The sequence below is a fragment of the Dendropsophus ebraccatus genome, chromosome 9 (genome assembly GCF_027789765.1).
Source record: "Dendropsophus ebraccatus isolate aDenEbr1 chromosome 9, aDenEbr1.pat, whole genome shotgun sequence".
Taxonomy (NCBI): Eukaryota; Metazoa; Chordata; class Amphibia; order Anura; family Hylidae; genus Dendropsophus; species Dendropsophus ebraccatus.
In genome coordinates, this window is record NC_091462.1 from 53221131 (window position 1) to 53235993 (window position 14863).

Sequence of the window (14863 nt, forward strand, 5' to 3'; positions counted from 1 at the left end):
CCTGGCAGTATTGAAAGAGCACTTTTAGGGCTTTATTCACTTACTCACACAGTATTTCAGTATTTTTTCAACCAAAATCAGGAGTGGAACTGACTGACAGAAATACTATGTGTGAACATAGCCTCTGAGCACCTTCACCAGACATGTAACATAGTACTCCTGTCAGTTGCACGGTGCCAACAATTATCAGAGGGGAATAGACAGTGTGAGTCTGGTACCTATACCACAGAGTAAAAATGTAAAAAAAAAGTTCTGGGCGGAACAAGTGAGGGACGTTTTGTGGGTGAACCAAAAACACTTGGTGGAAGAGATCTTGTTGCGCAGTTACTGTTGTGATGCTCTCATGTTGCTAAGGCCAGCTTCAATGTTATAGTCCACAGAGTATATCACACTGGTGCTACCAGTCTTAACCACCATGGGAAACTGGTGCACTGACTGCAATTAAGCACAGAAATCTCAGGTGGTGCTCCGCTCCCAACAGTCCATAGATACATATAAAGAGCCTGTGAAAGTAAATGGTAAATTTCTCTACAATGACAACCCAGAAAGGTGTCCCTGTGTAGGCCCGGCAAAAGAGAGATTGAAAGAGAGTGGTATTGTTGGACTGAGTGTGCGGGACAGGATTCTCCTTTGTATTATAGAATCTTATAATTGTAGGACTTTTTCTTTTTTATTTTTTTTGAAGGGTGTATACAGTGAGATTGTGAATGAATTGTGGGCAGAGCCAGGGAAGAGCCTACCAATGAAGAGCAGGTCTGTTATAGTGCTACCCAGTGTTTTAGAATTTTGTACTATTATTGAAAAACTATTATGAAATGACACTCCACCAGTCTTGAGAGCATCAAAGTGTAGTTTGAAGTCAGGGAGGCCTGCACCGCCTCTCCACCTAGAAGCGATCAATGTTCACAATCCTAGATGGGGACGGAATCCACCCCTTACAAATTTAATTACTGCTGGGCTTGGCAGAGAAGCTCACTGCAGGTATTATGGGGACATATTTGAAGATGATTTCTTGATAATTAAAAAGTTTGGTTCATTTTACAGAGGCTAGGATAAAAAAAATCTTGAAAAATTTCAAGATTTTCAATTCAAAGGGAAAAAAAAAGAAGGTTTTAGAGCAGTTCCCCTTTAAAGGGGTAGTCCAGCAGGGGGCACTTTTGTACTAGAATCAGGGAGGAGGTGGCCGAGGGAAAAGATGTCCACTCACCTCCCCGGTTCCAGCGGCGGGTCCCGCATCGCGGTGCCCGGTTCCCGGCCGCCTCCGTGTGTCTGACACGGGCCCAAGACGTTGAAACGGATCCCACCTCCTTCGCTGAGTGGACCTTAGACGTCATGTCTCGGGCCTGTGTCAGACACCCGGAAGCGGCCGGGAACCAGGCACCGGAGCACCGCGATGCGGGACCCGCAGCTGGAACCAGGGAGGTATGTGGACGTCTTTTCCCTCGGCCACCTCCTCCCCGTTCCTAGTACAAAAGTGCACCCCCCCCCGCTGGAGTACCCCTTTAACAATAGGGAATACCATGTCTGTTCTTAGGGAGGAAGCCGTATAAAAAAAAAAGGAACAGTCTGGACAGGTTTGGATTACAAAGTAACAATATTTAGACAACACTTATCTGATGGACAACTTTTAGTTGCAAAGTTGTCATCTAGTTCAGCAGGAATGAAGTCTCCTAAAATAGATATTTTGCATACATTTCCAAGACAAGCAGTCTTTTTTTGGATTGTTCATCAGAGTGTGATACATACTCTCAAGGCTAGGAGTTCTTTCTGCCATAACGTTAATGATTGATGGCCTATCCTGAGGATACGCCATCAATCATTCTTGCCTTAAAAAAAGCCTTTAAGGAATATATGTATTATAAAAAGAGACATACAGGAAGATCCACAGCAGTGTAAAAATATAAAGGTGGAAAGATAGGGGGGTTGCTCTGTCACTAGTGCAGAGCTACAAAATGTAACTCCCATGCACTCTTCTTTGCCAAAACCACACTGGTGTTGGAGACTTGGCTGCATGAAGATGATGCCTGACTAGTATTAGTCCCATAATGAAAGAAAAGAAAAACATTCAGTAAAGACACTAATGCCATTGTTTGCCACTGTGCAGGCTCATAAAGTCCATACCTACCTAGGTACTCTGCTCAGAACAACCGAGCCAGTGTTGATCAAAGATCTTTATTATAAAGGCGTTGACTTGATTTTAAGTAAAAAAAGAGACTATGTAAGCATTCTTTCTTAATGGAGGTTTAAAATTAGAGGTTGCAGTTTTCTGAGGTTTCTGAGACCCCAGACCAGGCTTATTTACCTACCCTTTTGTTCAGGTCAAGCTTGTGCTCCATTGGCTTTTGGCTTGAGCTGGCCATTAGCTCGAGAAAGAGGAAGGTAAGCAGTATCAGTTGTTAGACTAGGGGCCCTATTACACGAAAGGATTATCGACTGATAATCGTCTTGTGTAATAGAAGACAACAATCAGCCGACACGAACTATATTGGCTGATTGTTGCAGTCGTTTGTCTTTCAACATGTTGAAATACAAACGACTTAAAGGGGTTGTACAGTGGAAATCTTTTTCTTTCAAATCAACTGGTCTCAGAAAGCTATATAGATTTGTAATTTACTTCTATTTAAAAATCTCAAGTCTTTCCGTAATTATTAGTTACTAAATGTCCTTCAGGAATTGGTGTTTTATTTTCAGTCTGACACGCTGCTCTCTCCTGACGTCTCTGTCCGAGACAGGAACTTTGTCTCGGTTTTCTATGAATCCCCATAGAAAACCTCTCCTGCTCTGGACAGTTCCTGTCTCGGCCAGCGATGTCAGCAGAGAGCACTGTCTGAATGAAAAAACATTTCCTGCAGGACATACAGCAGCTGATAAGTACGGGAAGACTTGAGGTTTTTAAATAGAAGTAAATTACAAACCTATATACCTTTCTGACACCAGTTGATTTGAAAGAAAAACATATTCGCTGGACAACCCTTTTAAATAGCAGCGATATGCTGCTGTCGCTCCGTGGAACAGGAGCTGTGGCAGCAGACTGCTGTTATCCACTTTGGGCTGCCCGAATGATCTAGCGACCACCCAGGCAGCCCCCTCCTCCCCCCCCCCCCTGTACTCACCTGTTTGCTACCGATGCATGTGATAGCGCCAGCAGTGAGCAGGGAACGAGGAGCAAACGAGCGCTGCTTAAAGAGAACCAATCATGGACGAAAGTAAAAAAAAAAAAGTATTCCCTAAGTAGATGTAAATCATCATTTTATTGACATTTGTAAATATTCATTTTTATTGCCACGTTTTTTAATTATTCACTTTTTACTTTCCTGTCTCGAGCCGGCTCTTTTCAAAAGAGCCGGCGCGAGACAGGAAACTCCCGTCATGCAGAGCGGCAGGAAAGGTTCCCATGATCCTTTGCCCGCCGCTCCGTTAATACAGTGATCTCGCGCTATGTATCTTCATGAAGTCTATCTTTATACTTTACCCGATCCTCTGTTCCCTGGCTGTTCCGGCGGCGCCATCTTGATGACGTCACGCTGGAACGCAAGTGACGTCATCAGGATGGCGGCTCCCACCGGAACAGCCAGGGAACAGGATCAGGTAAAGTATAAAGATACAGACTCCAAATGCAGTCTGTATCTTCATGAATAGACTTAGGGAGAGATGTACTTTCATAATAGGGACAGTTACATTTAGGTGATTGGTTCTCTTTAAGGCAGAGAAGTTATTGTTTATGTCTATAGTAGTAAAACCTTGAAAGTCTATGACAAAGAAGGGTAGTGGCATAGCGACCGCTGCTGCGATCTGGCCCGCCACGGAGAGGGGCCCGCGGCCCCTCTCCCTGTATCCTCTGCGCCCGCCGCCCTGCTCTCCCGAACCCCCGGCCCGGGCCCGAGGCTGACGCTGGCTCCCTCCTTTCATCCCCTGTGCCCGCCGCTCCGCACTCCCGAACCCCCGGCCGATGCTCCACTACCTGGCGGTGTCCCCGGGATTCCCCTGCAGCACACGCACCAGGGAGCTGTGTACGCCGGGGCTGTTACTTCCGGGTCAAAGAGCGCTCCCTGACCCGGAAGTAAAAGCCCCCGCGCACACTGACCTTCCTGGTGCGTGTGCTGCAGGGGAATCCCGGGGACACCGCCAGGTAGTGGAGCATCGGCCAGGGGTTCCGGAGTGCGGAGCGGCGAGCACAGGGGATGAAAGGAGGGAGCCAGCATCAGCCAGGGGCCGTCCAACACCGCAGATGAGAAGGGAGCTGCGACGGGGGAACGAGGTTAAAGGTGAGTTATTTTTTTTTTTTTCCCCCCTTTTGTTTTTATCTACTTGACAAGGGGGACAAGATAAGAGGACAACACGGGGGCCATTTACAAGGGTGGGCTATGTATACGAAGACAACACAGTGGGGGCATATACGTGGGGGCATCTACATGGGGGGTAACATGGGGGGATGTATACGAAGACAACACAGTGGGGGCATCTACATGGGGGGTAACATGGGGGGATGTATACAAAGACAACACAGTAGGGGCATATACATGGGGGGTAACATAGGGCGGGTATGTATAAGAAGACAACACAGTGGGGGCATATACATGGGGGGTAACATAGGGGGGGAATGTATAAGAAGACAACACAGTGGGGGCATATACATGGGGGGGAATGTATAAGAAGACAACACAGTGGGGGCATATACATGGGGGGTAACATAGGGGGGGAATGTATAAGAATACAACACAGTGGGGGCATATACATGGGGGGTATGTATAAGAAGACAACACAGTGGGGGCATATACATGGGGGGGGAATGTATAAGAAGACAACACAGTGGGGGCATATACATGGGGGGGTATGTATAAGAATACAACACAGTGGGGGCATATACATGGGGGGATGTATAAGAATACAACACAGTGGGGGCATATACATGGGGGGATGTATAAGAAGACAACACAGTGGGGGCATATACATGGGGGTAACATAGGGAGGTATGTATAAGAATACAACACAGTGGGGGCATATACATGGGGGGTAACATAGGGGGGAATGTATAAGAAGACAACACAGTGGGGGCATATACATGGGGGTAACAGGGAGGTATGTATAAGAATACAACACAGTGGGGGCATATACATGGGGGGGGTAACATAGGGGGGAATGTATAAGAAGACAACACAGTGGGGGCATATACATGGGGGGTAACATAGGGGGGAATGTATAAGAAGACAACACAGTGGGGGCATATACATGGGGGTAACAGGTAGGTATGTATAAGAAGACAACACAGTGGGGGCATATACATGGGGGGGGAATGTATAGGAAGACAACACAGTAAGGGCATATACATGGGGGGGAATGTATAGGAAGACAACACAGTGGGGGCATCTACAAGGGGGGGGGAACAAGGGAGGCATCTATATGGGGGAAAAGATAAGGGGGACAACACAGAGGGGACCATCTAAAAGGGGGGACTACACTGAGAAGGGCTGTCAAGGAGATGCACATGGGGCCATATATATATGGAAGACTGAACAAGGGGCCATCTCTACACAGAGGGGGGCATATACTATAAGGGCGTTATATAGAGTTAGCCTACCCACTAACTGAGGGTGTAAAGGGGCCAATACAGATGTGCAGTTTGTTAAGAGATGAGGATGGTGCCAGAGTGAGGAGCCTAATAAGTCTGTCTGGCAGATTCTGTGGATTTGTGGCTCGGAGAAGTTCTCATAATGGCCCAGATGGAAAAGATGATGAAAAGGGAAGATCTCTGATCAGAGAAGACATCTCCTGGGAGTCACCTGATGTAACAGCACTGTAATGTATATGGTGTATACAACCTGTGTAGAGCTGGGTCTGCCTCTTCTGGATGAGGTGATAGTGATCTGTGTACAGTGAATGTTATTCAGTACCAGCGGTGGTATTAGTCAGTATGTGGTGGTGTTAGTCAGTAGCAGCGGTGGCGGTAGCATGTGGTGGTATTAGTCAGTATTGGATTTAGTATACTGGATTTGATCAGTAACAATATGGTGGTGATGGTAGTGGTTGTGGTGTGGCGGTAATGTTTGCGCCTTGGTAATATTGGTCTCAGTATACAGGATTTGGTCACTAACAGTATGGCGGTAATATGTATGGTGATTATATTTCCTTCCTATATACTGGTATTATTGGTAATATCAGTCTTGATCTATCTATCTATCGCATAGCTTGGTCAAGGAAGGGGGGGGGGGGCCAAGTTGAACTCTTGCACCAGGGCCCAAGGGACATTAGCTACGCCCCTGAAGAAGGGTTAATGTCAATGTCACATGGTGGGCCAGGGAATAGCAGGGGTGAGGGTGGGTTCACACTACAGAATTCTCGCCGATAAACTGCGGAATTCCGCTGTCTGTCCCAAGTTGAACTCTTGCACCAGGGCCCAAGGGACATTAGCTACGCCCCTGAAGAAGGGTTAATGTCAATGTCACATGGTGGGCCAGGGAATAGCAGGGATGAGGGTGGGTTCACACTACAGAATTCTCGCCGATAAACTGCGGAATTCCGCTGTCTGTCCTCTTGCACCGAAAGACAAGTCACTTCTTTCGGCAGATAGCGGAATACGCCGGCCCATAGAATGGTGTCTATGGAGCCGGCGGAAAGGCGTGCGGACAGACAGTGGAATTCCGCTGAGTTTATCCGCGAGAATTCTGTAGTGTGAACCCACCCTTACAGTCAGTATTCCTTATAGTCTAGGATGGAAAAGGATTAGTGTTCAATTCTCTGGTGACCTAGGGCAGGAGGATGGGTAATTTTTCATACATGGCGATTTGCTTCTCCATACTCAAGCATTGCTCTGGCTGAATAGAGCTATTTCCACCCTGTATTGATCTTAGTGATGAAAAATGATTGCACCTGTAACTGTAGCATTTTCTATTACCAGATTGAGCTATGGTGCGTTTACACGTAACAATAATTGGCCGATCGTACGATTAAGGATGTCGGAGTAACAATTTTTTTTTCATAACGAGCAGCGTTTAGACGGTACGATATATCGTACTGAAAATTCGTTGTGCGATCGTTTTGCGAACGCTTAAGCCTATCTCACACATTGGTTAAATCAGCGAACGACTGTTCACACGGAACGTTTTGCGAATTTTTTGCGAACGACGATTTGATAACATGTTGAAAGATCAAAATGCGCAATGTATTGTTTGTCGTATGATCGTTTGCTGCGTTTACATGTATGATTATCGTTCAAATTCGATCGTTATCGCGCAAATTCATACAATAATCGTTACGTGTAAACGCACCATTATTCATTAATGCTGTGCCTGATCTTTAAGGCTGAGGTTTTTTTTTTTTTTTTTTTTTATTAAGACTGGTATCTTGTAGCGGTCTTAAATAATCCCCCAACAATCCATTGGCATGCTGAATATTTGTAGAGGCACATACCTCTACATGAATCTGGACCCATCAATGCTGGCTGTGGGAGGAGCCAGGGAAACATTCTGAACATGCGGTGAGACGCACAATTGTCTTGAACCCAATCAAACGCTGCAGTGGGAGACAGGCGTCGGGGACCGGAGTGACAGGAAGAGAGGTGGGCAAGTAAGGAGGCGTCCACCCTACTGCAGGCATGCACTGTTATAGGAGGACTAGCCAACCAAACTCATTTTAATTAAAATAACAAGGCTGACCCCCTCAGGGTCCCTAGAATCTGCCACCTCATAGCAAAAGCGGCACTGTTACTCTTCTAATGCACAAGGTAAAAAGTGCAATGGGAGAAGTAGCCCAGAGACTGGCAATCTAGCCATCCCACTAAGCATTTGCCTGGTCCACCACATTGTCTGCCTGGGCCTGTTGCTGACTGGCATATTTGCTCCAAAGAGATGGAGCTTCTTGCAGCCCATGAAGTGGCAACTGCCCAAGTAGAACGGACTTTAGTAAATTCAAGAGGTTGAATTCCAAGTGTAGAGTAAGACTCCCATACAGTCACAAATCCATCTGGCATTGGAAGGCTTTGAAGCCTTCTTACCCTTGTTTTTTCCCTGGAAAAGTATGAATAGATTTTCTGACATCTGAGGAGGTACAATTCCCTGTATCTAAATGTGTCCACGCGTAAGTAGTCAAACTGGTCCAGTTCAGGGCCTTCTTGGGATGGGGGGGGGGGGGAATAACAAGAACTGTTCACTGATTTAATGTTGGAAAAAGAGCCATAGGGCCCTATTCCACCGGACGATTATCGTTTGCATAATCGTTAACGATTAACGATCTCAAACGACCGCTATTGCGAAAGACCTGAAAACGTTCACTCATTTCCATGGAACGATAATCGTTACTTATGATCGTAATTGCGATAGTTTTTCTTCGCTATTGCGTTCGTATCTACTGCGAACGACTGAACAACGTCTTATTCAATGCGAACGTTTTGCGAACGATCAACGATTTCTCGTTCAGTCGTTAATCATTAAATGCATTTCAACCGAACCATTATTGTTTAGATTCGAACAATTTAACGATATTCTGAACGATAATCGTCCAGTGGAATAGGGCCCATAGTTTGGAATACAAATAGGAAGGAACCTGAGAATGGCTTCGGAATCCACTGCTGCAAAAGCCCTAAATTCACTGACAGTAGTGATTGCTAGAAGAAAAAACATCTGTAAGCTGTTTCAGGTCTACCCTTCAAATAGTTGCAAATATAGCTGCTTTAATACCAGGGAGAGATCCTTTGTAGATATGGGTCTGACAACCCCGGGTCTTAACCAAGTAATAGTTTTAACAAAGTCTTTTACCTCTGGTAGATGTAGCAGCTGAATGCGCAGAAAAGCTGAGATCACAGCCGACTGTACCTTCCAACAATTGAGAGACTGATGGGGATTGCGCATCAACTTCCTTTGAGGTACACCATCCCTTTCATATCCTCAGATAACATTTATTGGACTCACTCTTGAGCCAGAAAGGCATGACGACTATTATTGAGATCTGGTCTTGCCTGATCTTCATCAATACCCTCAGTATCATGGAAGTTGAAGGGAAGATATATGCCAGCTGAAACATTCAAGGTATTGCCATTGGACTGTTTGAACTGTACAGGGCACAGAAAATCATTAGTGTCAACCCAGAAGATTTAGGTATGCTTCTTGACCACAAGTCTAGTTTCAGTTGTCAGAACCTAAGAGAGTTTATTTATTAAAATGAATTCCCAGCGGGGCCAGCTGGGGGGAGAGAAAAACACACATGCAGATTGGTGTATTATAGAGTGTCTCTCTGAGTAGTTCCGGAAAGCTCAGTTTATTTAAAAGAAAATTTTCCTAGGGCTGGATGAACAACCCAGGGGCCAACTTTAGACTAGCATCCAATCATACTTCCTTAGTATAATCAACTTATTTTAAGAAAAACATTACACTGCTAATTATTTTACCCATAACATGGTGTCTATCTATGGAAAGCTAAAAGAGATGTGCAGGCGCCATAGGGTGAAATCCGGGAGAAGGGTAGTGAAAAAAAAGGGAATTGGATTTGCTCACCTTATGATGTTGTACTCAGAGCACAACATCTAAAAACGCTCTCAGTGAAGAGAATGATGGAGGTTGGAGCAGCCACATGGTTTCTAGGTTGCTGGGATCCTAAGCCACTGGGTCCCAACAGGAGATGCAGATTGGTGGGGAGTCGAGTCTCCGCAGTTGGCAGCGGTGGATGTAGATGAAACCTTGACAGGCGCTGGCCGACAGTAGATATGGGACAAAGTCCAAAGCAGGTACTACTAAAAACACATTTATTTGTCTCAAGAGACAATGCGCTTCGGGGTACAGGGGACCTGTTTCTCAAGTCACGGAGACATGCAGTAAACAGTAGGAGGCAGGCTGTTTAAATGCCAGATGCTGGCAGGAAATTGGGACTTAGCTCCGCCCCCAGCCCATGATACACATAACAGGGTAATAACACATATTAACCCCTTAAGGATCGGGCCAATTTCGATTTTTGTGTTTGTTTTTTCCTCCTTGTGCTTAAAAGGCTATAGCACTTGCATTTTTCCACCTAGAAACCCACATGAGCCCTTATTTTTTGAGCCACTAATTGTACTTTGCAATGACAGGCTGAATTTTTTCATAAAGTACACTGGAAAACCAGAAAAAAAAAATAAACGTATGGTGAAATTGAAAAAAAAAACATTTTGTTTATTTGGGGGGGATTTGTTTTTACGCCATTCACCCTGGGGTAAAACTGACTTGTTATATATGTTCCTCAAGTCGTTACGATTACAGCGATATGTAACATGTATAACTTTTCTTTTATCTGATGGCCTGTAAAAAATTCAAACCATTGTTAACAAATGTATGTTCCTTAAAATTGCCTCATTCCCAGGCTTATAGCGCTTTTATCCTTTGGTCTATGGGGCTGTGTGAGGTGTCATTTTTTGCGCCATGATGTGTTCTTTCTATCGGTACCTTGATTGCGCATATACGACTTTTTGATCGCTTTTTATTACAATTTTTCTGGATTTGATGCAACCAAAAATACGCAATTCTGCACCTTGGGATTTTTTGCTCTTGCGCCGTTTACCGTGTGAGATCAGGAATGTGATTAATAGTTTGGGCAATTACGCACGCGGCGATAGCAAACATGTTTATTTATTTATTTGTTTACTTTTATTTATAGCATGGGAAAAGAGGGGTGATTCAGACTTTTATTAGGGGAGGGGGCTTTTTATTGACAACATTTTTTTTTTAGGGTATAAACCCACACACCGTATATGCAGCAGATATGCAACAAATATGCAGCAGATTTGTTGGTACAGATTTGATGCTGTGTTCAGTTATTTAGATCTAATCTGCTGCGAGTTTGCTGCGAGTTTGCTGCGTATCGCAGCAGTAAATACGCTGCATATACGGTGTGTGGGTTTATACCCTAACTTTTACACTTATACTAGAAGCCTCCCTGGGGGACTTCTAGTATAAGCACTCTGATCTCTCATTGAGATCTATGCTGTAAAGCTACAAAGCATAGATCAATGAGATCGGCACTCGTTCACTTTCGGCTGCTGCATCCGAAGGCATCCGAGTGCCGAGCCGGAATCAGCGCCATTTTGGCTGAGACCCCGGCAGGTAACAGACACGGAGATCGCTCCTCCGGGACAACATCCCGGGGGGGTGATCTCCGCCACTAGACACCAGGGATCGGCTGCAGCAAGTAATCGGATGCAGCTGTCAACTTTGACAGCTGCATCCAATTACTTGATTATCGGGCACAGCGATCGGACGTGCCCGCTAATAGCCGCGGCCCCGGGCTACATGCGGCACCCAGGACTGCGGCGGTTATTGTTATTATTATTTATTTATAGAGCGCACTTAATTCCTGAGTGCTATACAGGCGACAGGGGTAACAAACAAGAACATTACAAGATCAAAACACATTACATGAAGGCAGATGGCAGACTAGTACATGGGGAAGAGGACCCTGCCCGCGAGGGCTTACAATCTGTACGCAATTCCAATAAACCCACAGGCCAAAGGCCGGGGTACAAAAACCCCTTCTATTAAAGATACCCCTCAGTAAAATGTAAATTTTATTGTATATAAGTAAACTGGTAATAAACAAATTAAAATCACGTCACCCAGCTCTATTATCCGTGTAAATAACTACTATGAAGATACAACTATCTCTCTATCTAGGACCCAGTATACACTGGAGATATACAACTAACTTAACTATCTAAAGCACAGCATATGCTGCAGACCTATGCTGGCTAATTCACAGAGAGCTGGGTAAATGCTAATAAAATCAATACAGTGCTATCTCTCAATCTGTACGCCGTGCGGCCCCGCTCTGAACTCCCTTACCGACCGCAGGGCGTAAATATACGCCCACGGTCGTTAAGTGGTTAAAGGGACATACATACAATTGTACAATAGTAAAAATGTAAACATAAAAATAGCAAAAACACTAGGTGATGTCAGGTGACCTGTTTAAGCCATGGGATACCAGGATTGAGAGAATAGAATTAGCTAGAGTTAGACTTGTTTTTATAAAGAGTGGGATGTTACTAGGATCGGACATAGTGGATGACTTGATGTCAGGATGTATTGGGTAGATGAATGATAAGGAACATCATATATATATATATATATATATATATATATATATATATATATATGAGATGTGACGTTGTATGGAGATTTGGGAAGTATCAACTTAGATCTATATAGTGGAAGTTTAATTCTCTTTAGATTATTGTATATATTTGAATAAGAAGTTGTAGGAAAAAGAGATCTTCATGGAACAATTCATAGATTAATTTCAGATGCTTCATTTAGTCCTCCAGGATATAGTGTATTTAATTTGTATATCCAGAACATCAAAGTGCCTTTGTGCACTCGATGGTATACAGTCGATCGGACATACTGTGAATCTGGAGAAATTGTTGTTATGACACATAGTAGCATGACGAGAAACACTATGTGCACCCTAAAGCACTCAGAAATATTCAATTCAGCTTTTTATAGGTATCAGTAGATACCCCTACTGCTGTGCAGCTTGTAATTACACCTAACAACTCATTTAGCAGATACAGTTCTTAGGGGATGGATGCCAATGTACAAACCTCTCTCTGCGCCCGGGTTTCTCTATTGTAAGTGAAGTCCTAACTGCATTGACCTGCACTGAGGGTCTATAATAATACACACAATTAAATACAATTAGTTCACATAACCAGATATATGTATATATATATATTTATTATACACATATATTTTTCTTATCCTAGTGCATGTTCGCTATTCTATAGACCAAACAGTGTGCCACAGAGTACCATCAAGCAGAGTTTCTTGTGGCCATAAGTCTATTTCCGGTACACCCCATCTGACAATTTACTGATTGAATATATCCCTGTTCAGGGACCATTCCCCCAGAATTGTCAGCCCTTGGCTGAGACGATCCGCCAGTACATTGCAGACACCTTTGACATGCATTGCGGATAATCTGATTATCCTTTTCTTTGCCCATAAGAAGATCTTCTCTACCTCCTTGAGGAGAGCTAGAGATCTGGTACATCCTTGCTTGTTGATGTATGCAACACAGGCAACATGCGTTTTCACCTTTACTGCTTTGTGCAGCAGCAACGAGGAGAAATGAGTGAGGGTATAATGTCAAATTGCTCTCAACTCATTTACATTTGAGGGAAGGTCTCTTTCTTCTGACTTCTATTCTTCTGCTACTGTCCTGCTGAGAAGGTGAGCACCCCAACTTGTTCCAGAGCCATCCGTAGTCAGGGGCGGATTAACTTTACCATAGGGCCCGGGCTGTTCACCGAGGCTGGAACCCCCACCCCAGTGTAACTATGGCAAAACTAGCGTGCTGTTCATAGTACAGGACAGATAATGTCATGATGCCTTGATTTATGCAAAATTGATGTAGAAAAGCAGCATTTTTTTGGAAATCATGGCAGAACTGTAGCCAGGAGATAATAAACCACCGAAAGTACGAGTTTGTTGAGGTGGTTACCGCCCGAAACTGACCTATTATAATCCGCTGCTGTCCGGAGTGACTATCAACCATTCTGGCTTTTCTATATCTGAGCCATTCACTACCAGGTTAGGCCCAGGCTTGCAGATCCTCGTTTTGTAACTGTCTCATGTGCCAAAGTGTCCAGGGCACTGCCTCTGCGGCTGACGATAGAAGACCTATAAACCTCATTAAGGTTCTGAAGGTAACCTGACAAGAAATCATCACAAACTGACACCCCCGTTGAATTCTGAGAACCCTTTGGGGAGTCAGATATAGTTTCATCTGCCGCAAAACACAAAAAAACCACCATAGCAGAAAAATGACCTATGGGTGTTGTGTTTCGCTTTTCCCCACTGACCAACATCTGGTCTCTGCATTTTTGAACCCCAAAAATGCTATATGACATATTTCTAAAAAACGCCTAGTCTGAGTCCAGCCATATAGTACATGAGAACATACCCCTCTCCTAGTTATTCACAGGATAAGGGATAACAAGACCTATAGAGAATTAATGGAGCACCATCCCCACTGTTTATTTGAGGGGGATATGTTTCCCACATTCTCATAACCACTGGGACCCCAACCAATCAGCTTAATATCCCCTATCCTGTGGATTTTTCATGGGGGGGGGGCCGCTACCTAGCCCACACTTGCATGTATGGGTGTGGGGGCACAATACTTTGCCTTGCCCCTGATCCTGCCCACACACACAAGAGCCGCTGGGTTATGTATATATGATGTATATTTATGGGGGTGTCCATGTTGCTATGATTGTTGTGACCCTGGCACCCTTTTGCCAAGCCTTGCAGATGTAGTTTGAACCTTGCGATGCATGTTTTTTCTTCAAGATTCGAGTGTTCCTTTAATCCAGGGATATGCACATACAAGCAGGAGTTCCACCAGCCACCGCTCCAAACTACTTTTGTGCATTGTGCAGGTGATAGATCTGTGTAGCAGGCAGATGTCCAGCTTTATGACTGTGATGGACCCCCAACTCCAAGTTAAACCAAAGAACGCAAAATAAAGACACAACACATTGTAATCAGGTGTCAAAGGGTCCCAATTTTATTTAAAATTACATGACACTGAAAATGGCAGACCCCTGACTCACGAAGAGTCACCCTCCAGCACTCAGGCGAGGAAAAACCCCCTGTGGGGGAAACCTCGAGGGAGCCATGGCTGGAGAGCTGCCCCTCCCCTGGGCTTAGAGGGTAATACCATACTATAAATATTATACACTGGATGTGAGAGAGATGAGGCTGCAATATCTGTCACCTTATTGATGGCTAGGCGGCTGTATCTCTTCTCCTTCACAGATCCAGGTCCTCTGCTAGAACCTCCAAATTTCATCAAGGGTAGGGGGCAGTAAATTAGTCAAGCTCAAGGTCCTCTGGCGCATCCA